The sequence below is a fragment of the Prunus avium genome, chromosome 7, assembly GCF_965620075.1.
Source record: "Prunus avium chromosome 7, drPruAviu1.hap1.1, whole genome shotgun sequence".
NCBI lineage: Eukaryota > Viridiplantae > Streptophyta > Magnoliopsida > Rosales > Rosaceae > Prunus > Prunus avium.
In genome coordinates this window covers 22,926,910-22,945,467 of record NC_142290.1, presented here as the reverse complement: position 1 = coordinate 22,945,467, position 18,558 = coordinate 22,926,910, and the positions used below count along the sequence as shown (strand labels likewise).

At 37.9% G+C, this 18,558-nt stretch overlaps 1 non-coding gene across 1 annotated transcript; it reads right to left on the bottom strand.

The window, feature by feature from the left end:
* Positions 1-11,521: 11,521 nt before the first annotated feature.
* Positions 11,522-11,628, bottom strand: LOC148293164 (small nucleolar RNA R71). Its single transcript, XR_015825908.1, has one exon. It is a non-coding gene; the product is annotated as a small nucleolar RNA R71 (small nucleolar RNA).
* Positions 11,629-18,558: the final 6,930 nt, after the last annotated feature.

The window sequence follows — 18,558 nt, the reverse complement described above, 5'->3', positions numbered from 1 at the left end:
GTGAGTTAATCTTGTAATATTATTAGATGCTCCCCCTGAAGAATATCTCTCCCTGATATCTTCATGATTATCTTTCTAGAGTGAAGATCTTTCGGACTGAGTGAATGATGTAGCCATCAACAATTCATGTAGTTGAGTAAGTAAATATATTTCCAGTGAGCTATCTCTATGTAAATCATAGAAATTTCCAGAGTCCGCGTATCCAACAAAACCTGGGCTATTTGTAAGTTTACTTGAAAAGAATATGCTCGTATATGGTTTTATGCAGAGATAACATCAAATATGTCTCACATCATCCCAAAGGGGTGGTGATGGAGCTGAGCTCTATCTGGAAAATACAATGTCCAATTCAGTGTACTTCCAAAACAACATTTAAGTGCCTAACGAATAACCCACATAAAAATGCTTCAATACTTTCTTAGTATAAGCAAGAATCTCATTGGCATAATGCTCGATCTTCAGGCCTAGACAAATATTTCTTGAACTCTTCAGGAGTTTTGATCATGTATTAACTCTTCAGGAATTGTACTGTGTTGCAACCATATCATAATTAAGGGTATACTGCCGAAATGCCCATTGAACTTGTACCTAATTATCAATTTACCTCCTGACCTTTTTTTTTAGCGAATTAAGGGCTCAAATTAAATTTTATTATCAATGTTGCCCCTGCTGTCTAAATCATTAACATTTCATCCAATAATCCATCAAATCATTAAAAAAAAATATTTTAAAAAAAATTAAAGAAAAATATATATTTTTGAAAAAATTAAAGAAAAAAAAGAAAAAAAAAATCCTATGGACCCACCCACCCCACCCCCTGCGTCTTCTTCTCCAACCTATCCTCCCTTGACCTGCAACAAAATCCCACCATTTTTTTTTTCTTGCCAAAGCAATTTCTCAAGCTCATCTTTCTTTCTCTCTCTCTCTCTCTCTCTCTCTCTCTCTCTCTCTCTCTCTCTCTCTTCCCCTCTCTTTCCCATTCGAGCTCCCCCTATCCCCCCTCACAGACCCACCCCACAATGAACCCAGAACCCACAAACCCACCCCCCAAACGAACCCGGATTTTTTTCACCCACAGGCCCCCCCCCCCTTCCCCACACCCACGAACCCATAACCACTGCAAACCCATTCGCGCCTTTCCCCTTTGATTTTTTCCCCACAGCCTTAAAGGTCCAGACCTCTTCACCTCACAAGTTCATTGCCCCTTCTCCCAAAATCTCAACCCTAAATCGCACAACTCATCAATGGATTCAAGATCTGAATAAAATGGGGCTGTTTGGAGGGTGGGGGCTGATGGGTTTGGTTGCATAAAGAGAGAGAGAGAGAGAGAGAGAGAGAGAGAGAGAGAGAGAGAGAGGGGCAGAGTCGCAGAGAGAGGGTGTTTGAAGAAAGGGTTTGGTGTTTGGTGTTTGGTTGGAGAGAGGGAAGAAAGGGTTTGGTGTTTGGTTTTTGTGTTTGGTTGCAGAGAGGAGAGAGTTGCAGAGAGAGAGGGAGTCGTAGGGAGAGAGGGAAGAAAGGGTTTGGTGTTTAGTTTTGGTGTTTGGTTGCAGAGAGGAGAGAGTTGCAGGGAGTCGTAGGGAGAGAGGCAGAGAGGAAGAAGAAAGGGTGGGTGGGTCCCACCCCTCTGTTTATTAAAATGATTTTTTTTTCATTTTATATGTCATACTATTGTATTTTACAGTATTTAATTATTTTTAACATATGAAATGACCAATTTGCCCTCATATTTAACGGCAACTTGAATGAAATGTTCGAATTTTGACGGTGGGGGGAACATTGATAATAAAATTTAATTCGAGCCTGTAATTGGCTAAAAAAAAGGTCAGGGGGTAAATTGAGAGTTATGTACAAGTTCAAGGGGCAATTCGGCAGTATACCCTCATAATTAATGTACTCACTGAGGCAATTTATACATAGGCTTTTTATCACAAATGGTCCTTGACGTTTACGAAATTATCGCGAATGGTCCTTGAGGTTTTTTTGTGACACTAATAGTCCTTAACGTTTGGACTTTTTATCACAAATGGTCCTTGCCGTCAAAAATTCTGTTAAGTGTATGATGTGGAAGATAAGTGGAGCCCACATGTACAATCACATCGTGACATGTGGATTAAATAAATAAATAAATATTTTTTTTTTATGAAAATCCATTAAAAAACCATTTAGAGAGTAGAGAGAGAGAGAGAGAGAGGCTAAATGGTTTTTTAATGGATTTTTATAAAAAAAAAATTATTTATTTATTTATTTAATCCACATGTCACGATGTGATTGTACATGTGGGCTCCACTTATCTTCCACATCATACACTTAACAGAATTTTTGACGGCAAGGACCATTTGTGATAAAAAGTCCAAACGTTAAGGACTATTAGTGTCACAAAAAAACCTCAAGGACCATTCGCGATAATTTCGTAAACGTCAAGGACCATTTGTGATAAAAAGCCTTATACATATTAGTATTGAGTACATATTTTGTGCTTCAGGCACATGTCCTTCAGGGGATTGCTTCATGCAATTTCAATCCTTCAGGGATTTCGTTTAGCGGATTACACTTTATGACGCACTAGCCTCTCCGCACGCGCTTCCGCGCCTGTGAGAGGCTTTTTTTTAAAAAAAATTAAATTTATTTTAGAATTAAAAAAGATAATGGATAGTTGTGTTCCATAAAAATAGGATCCATTATCCGGATTTTCTTTTCATTTTAATTTTCTTTAATATGAAAAAGTGTGAATTTACCATATTATCCTCATTTAATTAATAATTTCAATTCTTAATATTTGCATTAACTAAGGGCATTTTCTGGTAGTTTGAATGTTTCACCATTCTCTGCCTTTTGCTTTATATATATATATATATATATATATAGATTTTATAACTTTATATCCAGCTGTTTGTGCTGCTTATACATCTTCAGGGAGTCGCTTCTGGCGATATGGTCCATGCGTTTAGTAACCCTTAAAGATAACATGTTGGTCTTCGTAAATGTGCAATAAGAAGGCATGATTGCATCTGTAAATATGGAGAAACCCAACATTCCTTGTTTCTACCAGAATCGTTGTGTCATACAAAGTGGGTATATTCCTCTTTATTCCGAACACACAACTATAACTTTCAGGATTAATATTTTTGGGGGTCGTACTATGAGTTTCTTCTTTCACGTTCATTCTCATCTGTAATGGAATTGCCTATTTCCATTTTGGCCAATGATATTGTCGACATTTAATAATAGAATGTGGTTCCAATCAACACAGCTCATTGATGATTTGAGTAGCTACCAAAAATTGTCATTCATCAATTCATGATCCCACTATTCTCATGTGCATGCGCATGCATCAATTATAGCATTTCTTTGCTTTTAGGTACCCAAGCCACTTCATGGGCTTTTATTGTCTTTTTCCAGACATACATCTCTTATAGGATGAATTATGTAAGAATGTGGATCTTAAACTCCAATGGAGCGTTATTTTATAGTAGGGCGTGGATAATCTCCATTTAGGGAGTTGGAACATTTAGAACCCATATATCTGTCATGTTGCAAGCATGCCACAGATTAATACACACATGTCAATTAATTGTCCTTCTGGGACTTTAAACCATGTAATTTGCTACGCATGATTTCTATAAACTCCACATAGAGTTTGATTGAATTCCTAGATTGATTTTAATGGTGTTTGTTAGAGTTTTATCATAGATTTTAAAAGAGTTTATTAAAGTTCTAAAAAGTTTTTTTTTTTTTTTTTTTTTTGGGACTGTTTATCGTTTTTCTAGATTTTCAAAAGAGAAAAGTACCTTTGCAAAAACATTTTGTAAAGAAAGTCCAAACCATATACATCCAAAGAAAATAAAAAAAAGGGCATCTATTTTGTTCAAATGTGCAACCAACTAAGGATTTATATCTGCATGTTTATGAAAAATATAAAAGTAATTTCATGACCAAAAAAATGAGAAGTAAACTATAATTCTAAATGCATAAAAACGAATAAGTATCTGCTTCATTGCTCATCTTTGACTCCGGTCAATCATAGCATCTCTTCACATATCTGAAGATATCCCAACCGTCCATTGGTTAGCATTCTCGCGTTGTTGTTCTTGGGTTTGAAAAACTTGGTCATAATTATTTCCCTCATTTTCTGGTAACGATGACGATGTTGAATGCTCGTTGTCTTCTTCAATAGGAAAATTCATCAGAACAACACTCTGTGCAGAGAAAATTGTGCAATCATGATTTAAATATACCGAATATTCTCTCAATTGCGTTTCTTAAGGAAAGCATGTCTAAGATTGAACAACTCAGCTGCATTTTCAGGATCACGACCTTGACCGGCAAAATCCTAAAGATGATATCGAACACCTCGAAATGGAGCTAAAAATTGACGCCGATTTGAGAATCCGCAATCCACTAAGAAATATTTACCTGAATATACGACACAAATCCAATTAATATTTACAATACTACCTAATATAGACAAATAAATAAATAAATACCTTGTGGCACTTTAAGTCTGTTCCTCCTTGATAAAGAATCATTTAACACTTTGGAATCATGAGCTGAACCCTCCCATCCACTAAGAACGTATATGAATTCCAAATCAAAGTTACAAGCAACTAACACGTTTTGTGATATTTTACTGCGATGATCACGATAACTACTTACTTCGCACCCTGTCAACATTGCCGGTATATGTGTGCCATCAATAGCTCCAATGCAACCCTAAAATAAATTATAAGGCATTACATATTATGTATTTTGAATAATGACAGTACTAAAACTAATACAAAAACTACAAAATAATAATAATAGTTACTATAACGAATGAAGTAGTCATTACTTACCTTAAAATAAAGGTGAAATTTTGTACTTTCTATTACTTTAGCTGGCACTGTGGATCCAGGTTTGACCATCATCTCTGGGGCTATTGTGTTTAAGGCCTTCAAAACTTTGTTGAAATTTTTGCTTGTTGTGAAATGTGATCACTCAAATGTGTCACGAGAGAGAGAGAGAGAGAGAGAGAGAGAGAGAGAGAGAGAGAGAGAGAGAGAGAGAGGGACCATTGAAATTGTGGGGAGCTGGGTTCTCACGATTTTTTTAGTTTCTTTTTCTTCTTTTTTTGGGGTCAATTTTCCTCTTTTTCTTCAATTGTTTTGCAAAAAAATAATTTTTAAAAATGATTTAACTAAAAATTGGATGAAATGTTGAGGATTTAGACGGTATGGGGGAAATTGGAGGAAAAAAAAAAGTTAATATCCTTAATTATCTATTAAAAAAAAAGATAGGGGGTTAATTGAAAATTAGGTACAAGTTTAGGGGGCAAATCACTAGTATACCCTTTAAAAAAAAGCCTTGCCTTCCACTTGCTCCTCTCCAAAATCTTCAAGCACAAACCTTAGCCATTTAGCCTGTGATGTTGCTTCAGCAACACTAACATATTCTGCTTCAGCAGTGGACAATGCCACTGTGTTTTGTTTGATTGATGCCATGAGAACATACCATATCCTAGTGTGAATGCATATCCTGAAGTACTTCTCATGTCATCTTCACTTCCTACCCAGTCATTGTCACAATATCCTATTAAAGTAGTTGTCTTCCCTTTGACAAATTCAATTTCAAAATCAAGTGTGCCTTGAATGTATCTCAATACCCTCTTGGCTATTCCCATGTGCTTTCTAGTAGGATTATGCAAGAATCTAGCAAGCAAGCTAGAGGCAAACATTATGTCTGGCCTTGTAGCTGTCAGATATAACAAGCTACGTACAACCTGTCTGTATTCACTCTCATTTGCTGCCTCACTGCCATCTTCCTTGCACAACCTCTCATTTGCAACTAGTGGTGTTGCCACAGACTTGCAATCCTTCAATCCAAATTTCTCAATGATCTTCAAAGCATATTTCTTCTGGTGAAGAAAAATGTGTTTATCGGTGTGTACTACTCCCATGCCAAGGAAATGGTGAAGTAATCCAAGATCAGTCATTTCATAATGCTGCATCATATCAATTTTGAACTCTTCAAGTAATTTTGGGCAGCTTCTAATGTATATGATATCATCTACATAGAGTGAAACGATAAGAATACCTGAAGCTTCACTAGTTTTGACATAAAGTGTTGCTTCACTAGGACTTTTCTTGAACCCTACTTTGTTGAAGTAGGAATCTATCTCATCATACCAGGCTCTTGGAGCTTGCTTTAGTCCATACAAAGCCTTGTTCAACTTATACACTTTGGCTTCTTCATTTTCCTTCACAAATCCATGTGGCTGCTCAACATAAACCTCTTCCTTTAAAACTCCATTCAGAAAAGCAGATTTTACATCTAGTTGGTATAGATTCCATTCCTTCTGTGCAGCAAGTACTATCAAGGTTCTAATAGTGTCTAATCTTGCTACCGGGGCAAATGTCTCATTTTAGTATATTCTACCTTTTGAAAGTAGCCTTTTGCCACAAGTCTGGCCTTGTTTTTCTGCACAGATCCATCAAGGTTTAGTTTTGTTTTATAGACCCACTTGACACCAATGATTGGCTTGTCAAATGGTCTGTCAACTAGCTTCCATGTATTATTTTTCTCAATCATTTCCAGCTCAGCCTTCATTGCATTTCTCCATTACTCATCTAGATCAGCTTCTTCAAAACTCTCAGGTTCCACAATGCACATATTACACTGAGCCATGATCTCGTTGATACTTCTCCATTTCTTTGGTGTGTGGTTAATAGCTTGAGAGCTTTCAAGCATTTCCTCATCCTGTAGTGTAATACCTTCATCCACTTAAGTTGATGTATCCAAGTTTTGACTTGGTTCACAATCTTGATTCTCAGCAGTCATAGAAACTTTCATTTCTCCTGCACCAGTATTCTCCCACTTCCATGAATCATTCTCATCAAAATGCACATCTTTGAACATAATAATCTTTCTAGATCTTGGATCAAATAGACCCTTTTTCATAGAGTCCATAACCCACAAAGATACACTTGTGACTATTTTCTTCAAGTTTATGCCTTAGTGCTGAAGGGATGTGCACATGGCAAGGAGATCCAAAAATCTTCAAGTGTGCAATACCTGGTTTTCTGCCAGTGTAAGCTTCGAATGGTGTTACCTTCTTGAGAGATTTGGAGGGACATCTATTTGGAAGATAGACTGCAGTGTTTACAGCGTCTGCCCAAAACTCATAAGGAATACCCTTCTCATGTAGCATGGATTTTGTCATTTCCACCACTATTCTGTTCTTTCTCTCAGCTACTCCATTTTGCTGAGGAGAGTATGCCACAGTTAGCTGCCTTTGAATTCCAAACTCATCACAATACTTGTTAAATTCGCTTGATAAAAACTCTCCACCCCTATCACTTCTTAAACCTTTCACCTTATATCCACTTTGCAACTCAATCATAGCTTTGAACTTTTTAAAACATTCAAATGCACTTGACTTGTTTCTAATGAAATACACCCATGACATTCTAGTGCAATCATCTGTGAATAGCAGAAAATACCTATTTCCTGAAATGGATTCAGTCTGCATTGGTCCACAGATGTCTGTGTGAACCAATTCCAATGGACATTTAGCTCTCCAAGTGGACTCCAATGGAAAGGAATCTCTCTGTTGCTTTCCTAGCATGCAGCCTTCACACACGACTAAAATCTGCTTCAAATAAGGCAAGCCATGAACCATTTCGTGATCCTCAAGCATTTTTATGCTCCTTTCATTTAAATGCCCCAATCTCTTATGCCATGTCTGCAAGCAGTGTGTAACATTTGCCTTTAAGGCCAAATCACTTGCAGGTATCATTGTAAGAGGAAAGCATCTGTTATTTGTCATTTGAACTCTAACAATGAGGTTGTCCAGTGACCAATCATCATAGATGTTCACCACATTTCCTCCAAACACAAGATAGTACCCATGCTCCATCATTTGTCCAACACTAAGCAGATTTTCTTCAAGACCGGGTACAAGCATCACTTCTTGAATGTGCTTCCTACCCAACTTGGTTTCTATCACAAGAGTCCCTTTTCCTGCAACCAGAACTATTTCTCCAGTACCCATCTTTACTTTAGAAGTCAAATTTCTTTGAATATTGACTAAAAGTCTCTAATCACCTGTCATGTGGTTACTACAACCACTGTCAATGTACCATGAGTGATTCACCTTCATATCTGTTGCAGCATTGCATGCATAGAACAAAGTACCAGTTTCTTCAACCTGATTTTCATAGTTCACTTTCTGTACATTTTTATTTCCATTGCAATCTCTGATTATATGTCCAAATTTCCCACAACCTTTGCATTTAGGCTTCCCTTCAAACCAACACTTGCCATAATGCAGTTTATCACAGTGTTTACAAGATGTTTTGTTTCCATCGTTGGATTTCCAGTTTTTCTAAGATTTTTGATCTCCAAAAGAACCTCCACTCTTAGGATTTTTTCCCTCCATATTCAAACTAGTAAAAGCCCTTTCTGTAGAGTTCTCAGTATGTCGATCCAATCTGAGCTCAAAGCTCTTCAGAGAGGCAACCACCTCTTGAACTGCAAGAGTTTCAAGATCCTTAGAATGTTTGATCACAGAGCAGATAGAATCATATGATCTCGGCAGACTAAACAATAATTTCTGCACTACTCTCTCTCTCTAGATAGTTCCTCACCATAACTCTTCATTTGATTTATTATATCAAACAATCTAGCAAGATATACAAATAGGGATTCACTATCTTTCATGCGAGTATATTCAAATTCTCTACGCAATCCTTGCAGTTTTACATTTCTTACTTGTTTATCTCCTCTGAACTTCAGCTTCAGAATATCCCAAGCACCCTTTGAGGTCTCTGTTAAGCTCATAATTTCATACATATACATGCCCAATTTACTTACTTCTTTTGCTTAGTTCCTATAATTCTAAGTTATTTCCCTCCCTTTGTGTGTTTTGTAGGCCAATAGAGCAAGAGAGCATAATTCATGCAATTCAAGCATGTTAAGGCCTAATTTGGATGAATGGAAGAAGAGCTTAAAAGACAAACTCATTTTGGCTACAGCCCCCTGCCAGTCCAGTTCCGTAGGTCATATTGCAAGCTTTGTTTCAGCAACCTAAACAGCTCGGATGAGGCCGCATTCTTCATGAAAGTTGTTCCAATGGGTGTGTACTATAACATATCCAAAATTCAGCCCCATTGGATAAATATGAAGTCTGTTACCTAGCAAACACAGAGCCATGCTCAGGATGGATTTTATCAGCGCGCAAAATGAGTTAGCAATTTGTTTTGGCCTTAACTTCCTCCTCCGACCTTGGATTGGCCCAAATGATATATGGCTGGAAAGAAGACATTCTGAACTTCAATTTCGAGTGCTTAAAGTCCTAATTTGATTAAGAGAAGCCCAAGTTGTAAGCCCTTGAAGTTGCTGGTTATGCTGACCTCAGCATGTGCTGGTTGGATGCTTGGTCATGGTGAGCTAGGTATGAGCTATCATTTCTGGTTGGAAGCTTGGTCATGGTGACATGAAGATGAGCTAGGGCTGCTGGTGGGATCTATTGGTGAAGTGCATCAACCAATTCAGATTTTATAATGCAAGTGTTGTATGCATTAGTGAAGTGCATCAACCAATTCATCTTTTATAATGCAAGTGTTGTATGCATTAGCCATATTGAATTCAGATTTGTCACTCCCCTCTCCCTATAAATACCACATCCATTCCACATTCAAGACACAACAAATCCTGAGATTCACAACCCCCACAATTCACTCCAACCATCCTCAAACACTCTCAAAATCCCAAACACTCCAACAATCACCAAAACAACTCCAGCAAACCTCTCTTTCATTTCCCTACGAATTTCATCTTCCTTAGCCATCACCACTCACTCAAACTCATCCCAAATCACCTCCATATCCTTCATACATCTTTCTAGAAGTGGGGAAGCTCTTGGAGAAGCATTAGAAGTGGGGAAGCACTTGGAGAAGCCTTGGACACCACAAGAACTTCAGAAAAAGGGTTTTTCTACTCTTATTGTATTCATTATGTTTTCTCATTTCTGTTCAAGTCTCTTTTCCATTATGAGTAGCTAAATCCATAACTAGGGCTTCGATGTAACCTAACATGAATATTCTGGGTTTATAAGTTTGGAGTTTCAAGTTTGATTCATGATTCATGTTCTTATTCATTATGCTTATAAGTTAACATGCTTGTTTGAATGATTGATCACCATTAGAACTTGTTTGTTAACTATCTTGGTTTGAATTAAGAGTATACACCATGCTTTAATTCGAATTGAACTATGAATAGGAAGAGTATGTATGGATATTCGACAACAGGGATTAGATACATACTTGGTTGTTTAAAATGTTCTTCTATGCTTAATGGGTTCCTAATGCTTAATTTTAGGTTAGACAACAAATGATCAAATTAGGGAATTAGGAACACAAGGTTAGGACCAAACACCATGGCCTAATCATACTTTAGCTAGAATCAATCTTTGAATCTGAATTAGACTTGTTACTTGAATCTTTATAACCCAGAATTGAATTGTTATGGTGATTCGAATGCCCTAGTCTCAAAATCTGTTTTCCAACTCTTAAAACCACTCTTTGTTACATTTGTTTACTTGTTTTTGTTTGCAATTTCATTTTGCTTCTTTTGTTCAACAATCACAACCACTCTTGTTTTAAATTCTGTTTTAGACATAACCTCCTACTTTCTTGAATTTGGTAATCTAAGTACATAACTAGTTTTAACTTCTCAGTCTTCGTGGGTACGACCTCGTACTTGTCTTGCTATACTACTAATTGCCCCGTACAATTGCGAGTTAACATAATATTAACAACAAATTTTGGCGCCGTTACCGGGGACTGAACGAAAGTTCTTCCCTGGTTATGTGCCCAAGGTTACCCTATTCTTTTTAGTGTTTCTAATTAATCTAATTTTCTGTTTCAGGTAGTTTATGTCTAAAAATCCATTACTTGAACAAGTGAGGTCTTCGTTCCAACGTTCTAGATCTTTGAACGCAGGACCATCATTGCAACCCAGACGAGTGACCTCTGAAATTCAGAATCGTCTAGAAAGGGAGTTGTCAACTGCAAAAGAGCAAGCTCTTGCTACATTTACAAGTCTTGCTCTCCACACTGAACTTCCCGGTTCTTCACTTTCAAATTCGGAAGCAAGTTCAGACCAAGAAGAAGAAGAAATGATGGCTGCCATTGAGTTCATGGGAGAACTTGATATCCCAACAATTCCAGCATCTCCTTCAAGCATTTTGCTGCCCACTGTAGCTCGAAATTATGAGCTTAAATCTTCTCATCTTAATATGCTGCCTTCCTTTTATGGTTTACCTAATGAAGATCCATTGACTCATATAAAGGATATTTTTAATGTTGTGAGTTCTTTTCCCTTGACAGGTGTGACAGAAGATCAACTTCGAATGAGAGTGTTTCCATACACTTTAAAGGATAAGGCGAAGTATTGGTTGAATTCTTTGAAGCCTGGTTCACTCACTACATGGTCTGCCATTCAAAAGAAGTTCCTGGAAAAATACTTCTCCACGCAAAAGACCGACATGCTTAGGGACAAGATCTTGTTATTTGCACAGCAAGATGATGAATCGTTTTGTGAAGCATGGGAGAAATTCAATGGGTTGCTCAACCAATGTCCTCATCATGGGATTCCATTGAAGCTTCAAATGCGTATGTTTTATAAAGGACTAACCCCTTCTAGTCATAATATAGTCACCAATTTTGCAGGTGGTTCTTTTAAAACCAAAACTCCAGAAGAAACGTACGAACTCTTTGAGGAGATAGCAATGGAGACCCAACATACGGATACAAGAGGTAAACGTGTTATTAGTGGTTCTAATGATGCTTCTAGTGTACAGATTTCAAAACTGGAACAAAAGCTAGATGCTCTTCTTGCATTAAACTCAAGAAGCCCTCCGAAGGAAGTGTGTAGCATTTGTGAATCTCATGACCATGCTACCACAGCTTGTCCACTTGGGGCTGGATATCCAGAATTTGTGCAAGAGCAAGCTAAGTTGGTAAATTCCTACAACCAAGGTCCAAGAAATGATCCATACTCTCAAAGTTATAATCCAGGTTGGAGGAATCATCCAAACTTTTCATGGAGAAATACCCAGAATCAAGCAAATCCCCCTTCATTCCAAAGGCCACAACAATCATCATCATCATTGGAAGATATAGTGAAGCAGATGGCAATCAACCAATCCAATTTTCAGCAAACTACACAAGCTGCCATCTCCAAATTGGAAGTCCAATTAGGCCAAATAGCTGCTGAAATAACTCAAAGAGTGCCTGGGAAATGGCCAAGCCAAACTGAGATCAATCCAAAGAACCCAGAAGCCAAGGCCATTCATGTGCTCAGATCAGGTAAGATCATTGATAATAAAGATGATTCTAATCTTTCAAATGATGTTGTGATTGTAGAAAATGAAGAGGAGGAGACCATGGCCACGGAAGGAGAACAACTCAAAACTTCTCAATCTGCTCCTAAGGCCAAATCAGATTCTCAGAAATCCGATCAATTCCAATTGCATAAAAGGGATGACAAATTTGTGCCACCACATCTTCAAGAAGATAGATACGTGCCACCCGCTCCATATGTTCCACAGATTCCATTTCCAGGCCGTCTTAAGAAAGCAAAGCAAGATAAGGCTTTTAAAGAGATTTATGATATTTTGAGTAAAGTTAATATCAATTTGCCTTTGCTTGATCTTATTGAACAGATTCCTGCATATGGAAAATTCATCAAGGACTTGAAAACTCACAAGCTCAATTTCGCTCCAAATGAAGGAGTAAAGCTCGACCAGAATGTAAGTGCTGTATTGCAAAGGAAGCTTCCACCAAAACTAGATGATCCTGGCAGCTTTGACATTCCCATTAACATTGGAGGCAAGAAGGTTGGAAGAGCCATGTTGGACTTGGGAGCAAGCATCAATGTTTTGCCATATTCAGTTTATCAAGAGCTTGGCTTAGAAGGGATGAAGAAGACTTCAATGCGACTTGAACTAGCTGATCATTCTATAAAATATCCAAAAGGTATTGTAGAAGATATTCTAGTTCAAGTTAATACACTAATTCTCCCTGCTGATTTTGTAGTGATGGATATGGAAGACAATCCAAATGGAGATCGTGTTGATCCCATTCTCCTAGGCAGGCCATTCATGGCCACTGCAGACACAATCATCAAAGTGAAAGATAGCACTCTCTCCATGACTGTTTTGGGTGAAACTGTTGAATTTAAAATGCTTAATGCTCTATCTCAACCTTCTATCTCTCTTGATTCTTGCTTTTCAATTGATGTTGTGGATCATGAGGTTTCTTCCAAAATTTTGCAGAGAAAGTCTAATGATGCTCTAGAAGCTGTCTTAACACAAGAAGAGGAAGATCTTTGTGAACCGGAGTTCCAAGAAGTGGTGGCTGCCTTAGAAGTGTTTTCGCCATACCCACCATCCTTTAGGCCACCAATCGAGCCTCTTGGACCATCATCCACGAAATTGGAGCCATCCATTGTCATCCCACCAAAGCTAGAACTTAAACCTCTTCCCAATAATCTTAAATATACATATTTGGGTGCTAACGAAACTCTCCCTGTTATAATTGCTGCAGGTCTCTCCTCACATGAAGAAGAGAGCTTAATTAAAGTTCTAAAAGAGCATAAAACAGCCATTGGGTGGACCATAGCAGACATCAAAGGAATTAGTCCAAGCATGTGCATGCACCGGATTTTAATGGAAGAAGACAGCAAACCATCTCGTGATGCCCAAAGGAGGCTAAATCCCAACATGAAAGAGGTGGTTAGAGCTGAAGTTTTAAAGCTACTCGATGTAGGAATCATCTACCCAATTTCAGATTCTAAGTGGGTGAGCCCTGTGCAAGTTGTTCCAAAGAAGTCCGGAATCACCGTTGTGAAGAATGAGAAGAATGAGCTAGTTCCTACACGAACTGTCACTGGTTGGAGAGTTTGCATTGATTACAGGAAGTTGAACACATCCACTAGAAAAGATCATTTCCCCTTACCTTTTATTGATCAAATGCTTGAACGTTTATCTGGCCATGCTTACTATTGTTTTCTTGATGGTTTTTCAGGTTATAATCAAATTCCCATTGCTCCGGAAGACCAAGAGAAAACCACATTCACATGCCCATTTGGTACGTTTGCTTATAGAAGGATGCCATTCGGTTTATGCAATGCCCCAGCAACTTTCCAAAGATGCATGATGTCAATCTTTTCAGATATGGTGGAACGATTCATTGAGGTATTTATGGATGATTTTTCAGTTTTTGGTTCCTCTTTTGATAATTGTCTTCACCACTTGTCTCTAGTGCTTAAAAGATGCCAGGAAACAAATCTGATTTTGAATTGGGAGAAGTGTCACTTCATGGTGAGACAAGGCATTGTACTAGGCCATGTGATTTCAAGCAAGGGAATCGAAGTGGATAAAGCCAAGATCGACCTCATCTCAAATCTTCCACCCCCTACCTCTGTTAAAGGAATTAGAAGCTTTCTAGGTCATGCTGGATTCTATAGAAGGTTCATCAAAAATTTCTCAAGCATTACAAGGCCATTGTGTAATCTCCTTGCTAAGGATGCTGTTTTTGAGTTTAATGAAGCTTGCATGGAAGCTTTTTCTACCTTGAAGAGGGAGCTAACTTCAGCCCCTATTATCATAGCTCCGGATTGGTCTTTACCATTTGAAATAATGTGTGATGCCTCTGACTTTGCTATTGGTGCAGTTTTAGGTCAAAAGAAGAACAAGCTGCCCCATGTGATTCATTATGCTAGCCGAACCTTGAATGATGCTCAAATCAACTACTCCACAACAGAGAAGGAGTTGCTTGCTGTGGTTTTTGCTTTAGAAAAATTTCGTTCTTACCTTGTTGGTTCTAAAGTAATTGTTTATTCTGACCATGCAGCCCTTAGATACTTGCTCACTAAGAAGGATGCCAAACCACGCTTGATTAGATGGATTCTCTTGCTGCAAGAATTCGATTTGGAGATTCGAGATAAGAAGGGATGTGAGAATGTGGTAGCTGATCATTTGAGCAGAATTGTGGTTGAAGAAAAAGGAGGAGCTGTGCTACCCTTGAATGAGACTTTCCCTGATGAACAACTATATGCTGCCCAAGTCAAAGAGCCATGGTATGCTGATTTTGTTAATTATCTTGCTTGTGGTGTTCTTAGAAATGATCTAACTTCTCAGGATAAGAAGAAGTTCTTTTCCATGGTGAAACATTATGTATGGGATGAACCTTTCTTATTCAAGCATTGCCCGGATCAACTCATCAGAAGATGTGTTCCAGAAGAAGAGCAAGAAAGCATACTTAGGCATAGCCACGAATTGGCCTGTGGAGGTCACTTTGGAGCTAAGAAAACAGCACTTAAAATTCTGCAATCTGGTTTCTTTTGGCCCACTCTATTTAAAGATGCATTTAATTTTTGTGTTAAGTGTGATAGGTGCCAAAGGATGGGGAACATAAGTCGCAGGAATGAAATGCCATTGAATAACATACTTGTTGTGGAGCTCTTCGATGTGTGGGGTATTGATTTCATGGGGCCATTCCCATCTTCCTTTGGTTATACTTACATACTTGTTGCTGTTGATTATGTGTCTAAATGGGTGGAAGCCATAGCCACCAAAACCAATGATTATAAGGTGGTGCTGAAGTTCTTGAAGGATAATATTTTCACAAGGTTTGGTACTCCAAGGGCTGTCATTAGTGATGGAGGCAGCCACTTCTGTAACAAGCCATTCGAAGCACTCATGAAGAAGTACAACATCACCCATCGAGTCTCTACACCATATCATCCGCAAACTTCTGGTCAAGTGGAAATAAGCAATAGAGAAATTAAGCACATCCTGGAGAAGGTGGTGAACAATACAAGGAAAGATTGGGCAGCCAAGCTCAATGATGCATTATGGGCTTATAGGACAGCATATAAGACTCCCATTGGAATGAGCCCTTATCGTCTTGTGTTTGGGAAAGCTTGTCACCTGCCAATGGAGCTTGAACACAATGCTTTTTGGGCCATCAAGAAGTTAAATTTTGATCTAGACAAGGCAGGCCATGCAAGAAAGTTTCAGCTGAATGAATTGGAAGAAATTAGACATGAGTCTTATGAGAATGCAAAGCTTTACAAAGAACGAACCAAGAGTTACCATGACAGAAACATTCAACGGAAAGAGTTCTCCAAAGGTATGTCAGTTCTTTTGTTTAACTCACGTTTGCGTCTCTTTCCAGGAAAATTGAAGTCTAGATGGCAAGGCCCATTCACCGTGGTCAATGTTTCTCCCTATGGAGCTGTGGAGATTCAAAACCCTAAAGATGGCTCGACTTTCAAAGTAAATGGACAACGTTTAAAGCCATTCTATGAGGGAGTTTCAGCTGGCATCCAAACTGGCCATGTGGTAGATCAACTTCCCTTCGTACCATCAACTTAGCTGATTGCACAATGTCTTGCCAAGACAGTAACTAAGGCGCTTCTTGGGAGGCAACCCATGTGTTCAAGAAGAAGGTGCTTGGTAGCAATCGACCTAATCGCATCAAGGGGGAGCATTTCAATCCTTTCTCTTTACTTGTTATTATTTTAAATTTCTGTTTTTTTTTTTTTTTTTTTATAAAAATTTAAAAAAAATAAAAAAAATTTAAAAATTTAAAAAGATTTTTCATATGAGCTAACTTATGGTAACTCCAGTGAGCACTTCCGTCAATACAGTGTCTAGGAGTTCTTTAGGCGACACCTTCGGTGTCTAAGAAGTTTGGGTTTTAAGCGGGACCATTGTGACCCCTCCAACCTTCCCGGATCCCCTGGCTGTGTTTTCTGAGGCCCTTAACTGGTCATCCATGAGTTGCTTACATATTCATTTTTTTTATTTTTTATTTTTCCTAAACCTTCTTCTAAACTTTTCCCTTTATCATTTGTTTGTTCTCAATCATCTTTTGTATGCTTTCACATTGAGGACAATGTTCAATTCAGGTCTGGGGGGAAGGTTTTCAATTTCAATTTTCTTATCCATTTGTGTTTTCAATTTTCGTTCTCTTGTCACTATTTTTTATTTTTTTATTTTTTTTATTTATTATTATTTTTTTTTAATTTTTTAATTTTTTTTTAAAGAATGTCATACAATCAATGCTATGGAGCTGCTATTTGAGGTTGTCATATTAGAATTTTGCACTTCACAAAGCTTTTGCTCTTAGAATTCTGGTGGCTAAAGTACCACGCTCAAATTCTTGAAGGAAAATAGTGGAGACTACCCTAGTGAGCTATATCGAGCCTAATTGCTTTCTTGAGAGGGTTTAAAGTGTTCTATTTCTCATCCATACTTATTTTCTTCAATTCACTCTAATTGATCTCATTATTCCATTTTGATTGAATACTAAGGATGATTCTCTTTTGCAGATATCATGTGCTTGCTCTCATTCATGAATGAACTCATTGAAGTGATGCTAGGCTATGTGTGCATAACCATTCTATGTGCTTTCTTTTCACCCTACCTATATGTGTGTTCCATCAACCCTCTTGAAGCCAAACACTTAAAGCCTTTTCTTCTATCACCCTCATCATTTCCCTACCTTTGTATCTCAATCTGAGATACTTGACCTATTGTAGCCATACCCTATAGCTTAGAAATATACCAAGGTGTGTCAAGATAAAGTTTGAAGCAAGGAAGTTGCAGCCATGTACCTAAATAAAGATGATGTGAATCTGTGCAATGAAGTTAATGAAGATGCAGATCAAATCAACGAAGATGAAAGTGTTTCGATTTGATCTAAGTGTGAAAAATAAAGTCTATGCCAGGAGATACCATGAAGTTTGCTGCCATGCCAATCTAAATCAATGATGCCTTGCAGATTAATGAAGCATGCAACCTTGGTATGTTCTTAAGTTATTTGTTTTTCCTTCCAATTCTTCCATTTCCCCTAAACCTTAGCCTTTCATTACAACATTGTGAAAGACCTAGCTGATCTTTGAGGATGTATTCATGGGTGCTGGTAAGTATGTGTGTATCTCTATTCTTAGTATTTAATTCCTTTCATGAGATCTAACCAAATTTGTGCTTCTATTTCATACACTCACTTATGCTTTCTTGAGAGAATTAAAACATAGGTTCTGAGTGATTGAGTGTTATCTGTGAGAATTAGAGTCGAAGCATGTTCTCTATTCAAGGTTTGAGTGTGCTTGCTTTGAAACTGTGTGCCTTTGAGCTATAGCTTCCACTTGTACACACTGATTGATGACCTATCTTGGCAACTCTATGGTGTTGGAGGTATGACTAAAACTTTCTTTCATTTTCATTAGTTGATTTCAAAGTTGTTTTTCTAACCATTTTGTTTTGTAGAGTTAGAAAAACGTTTGTGGGTATCGTATCTGTTAAACCCTCAGGAGACACAACTCCTCCTACTAGGGATGCCTAGAGGTTTAAAGGCTTGTTGCATACGCTCAATGCAATCGAGTTACCTACGAAAGTGGTCTAGTTAACTTCTTGTTTTGTTTTTATCTTTGTTTCTCTTTTGTTTTGCTCGAGGACTAGCAAACTCTAAGTTTGGGGGTGTGTTAAGCTCATAATTTCATACATATACA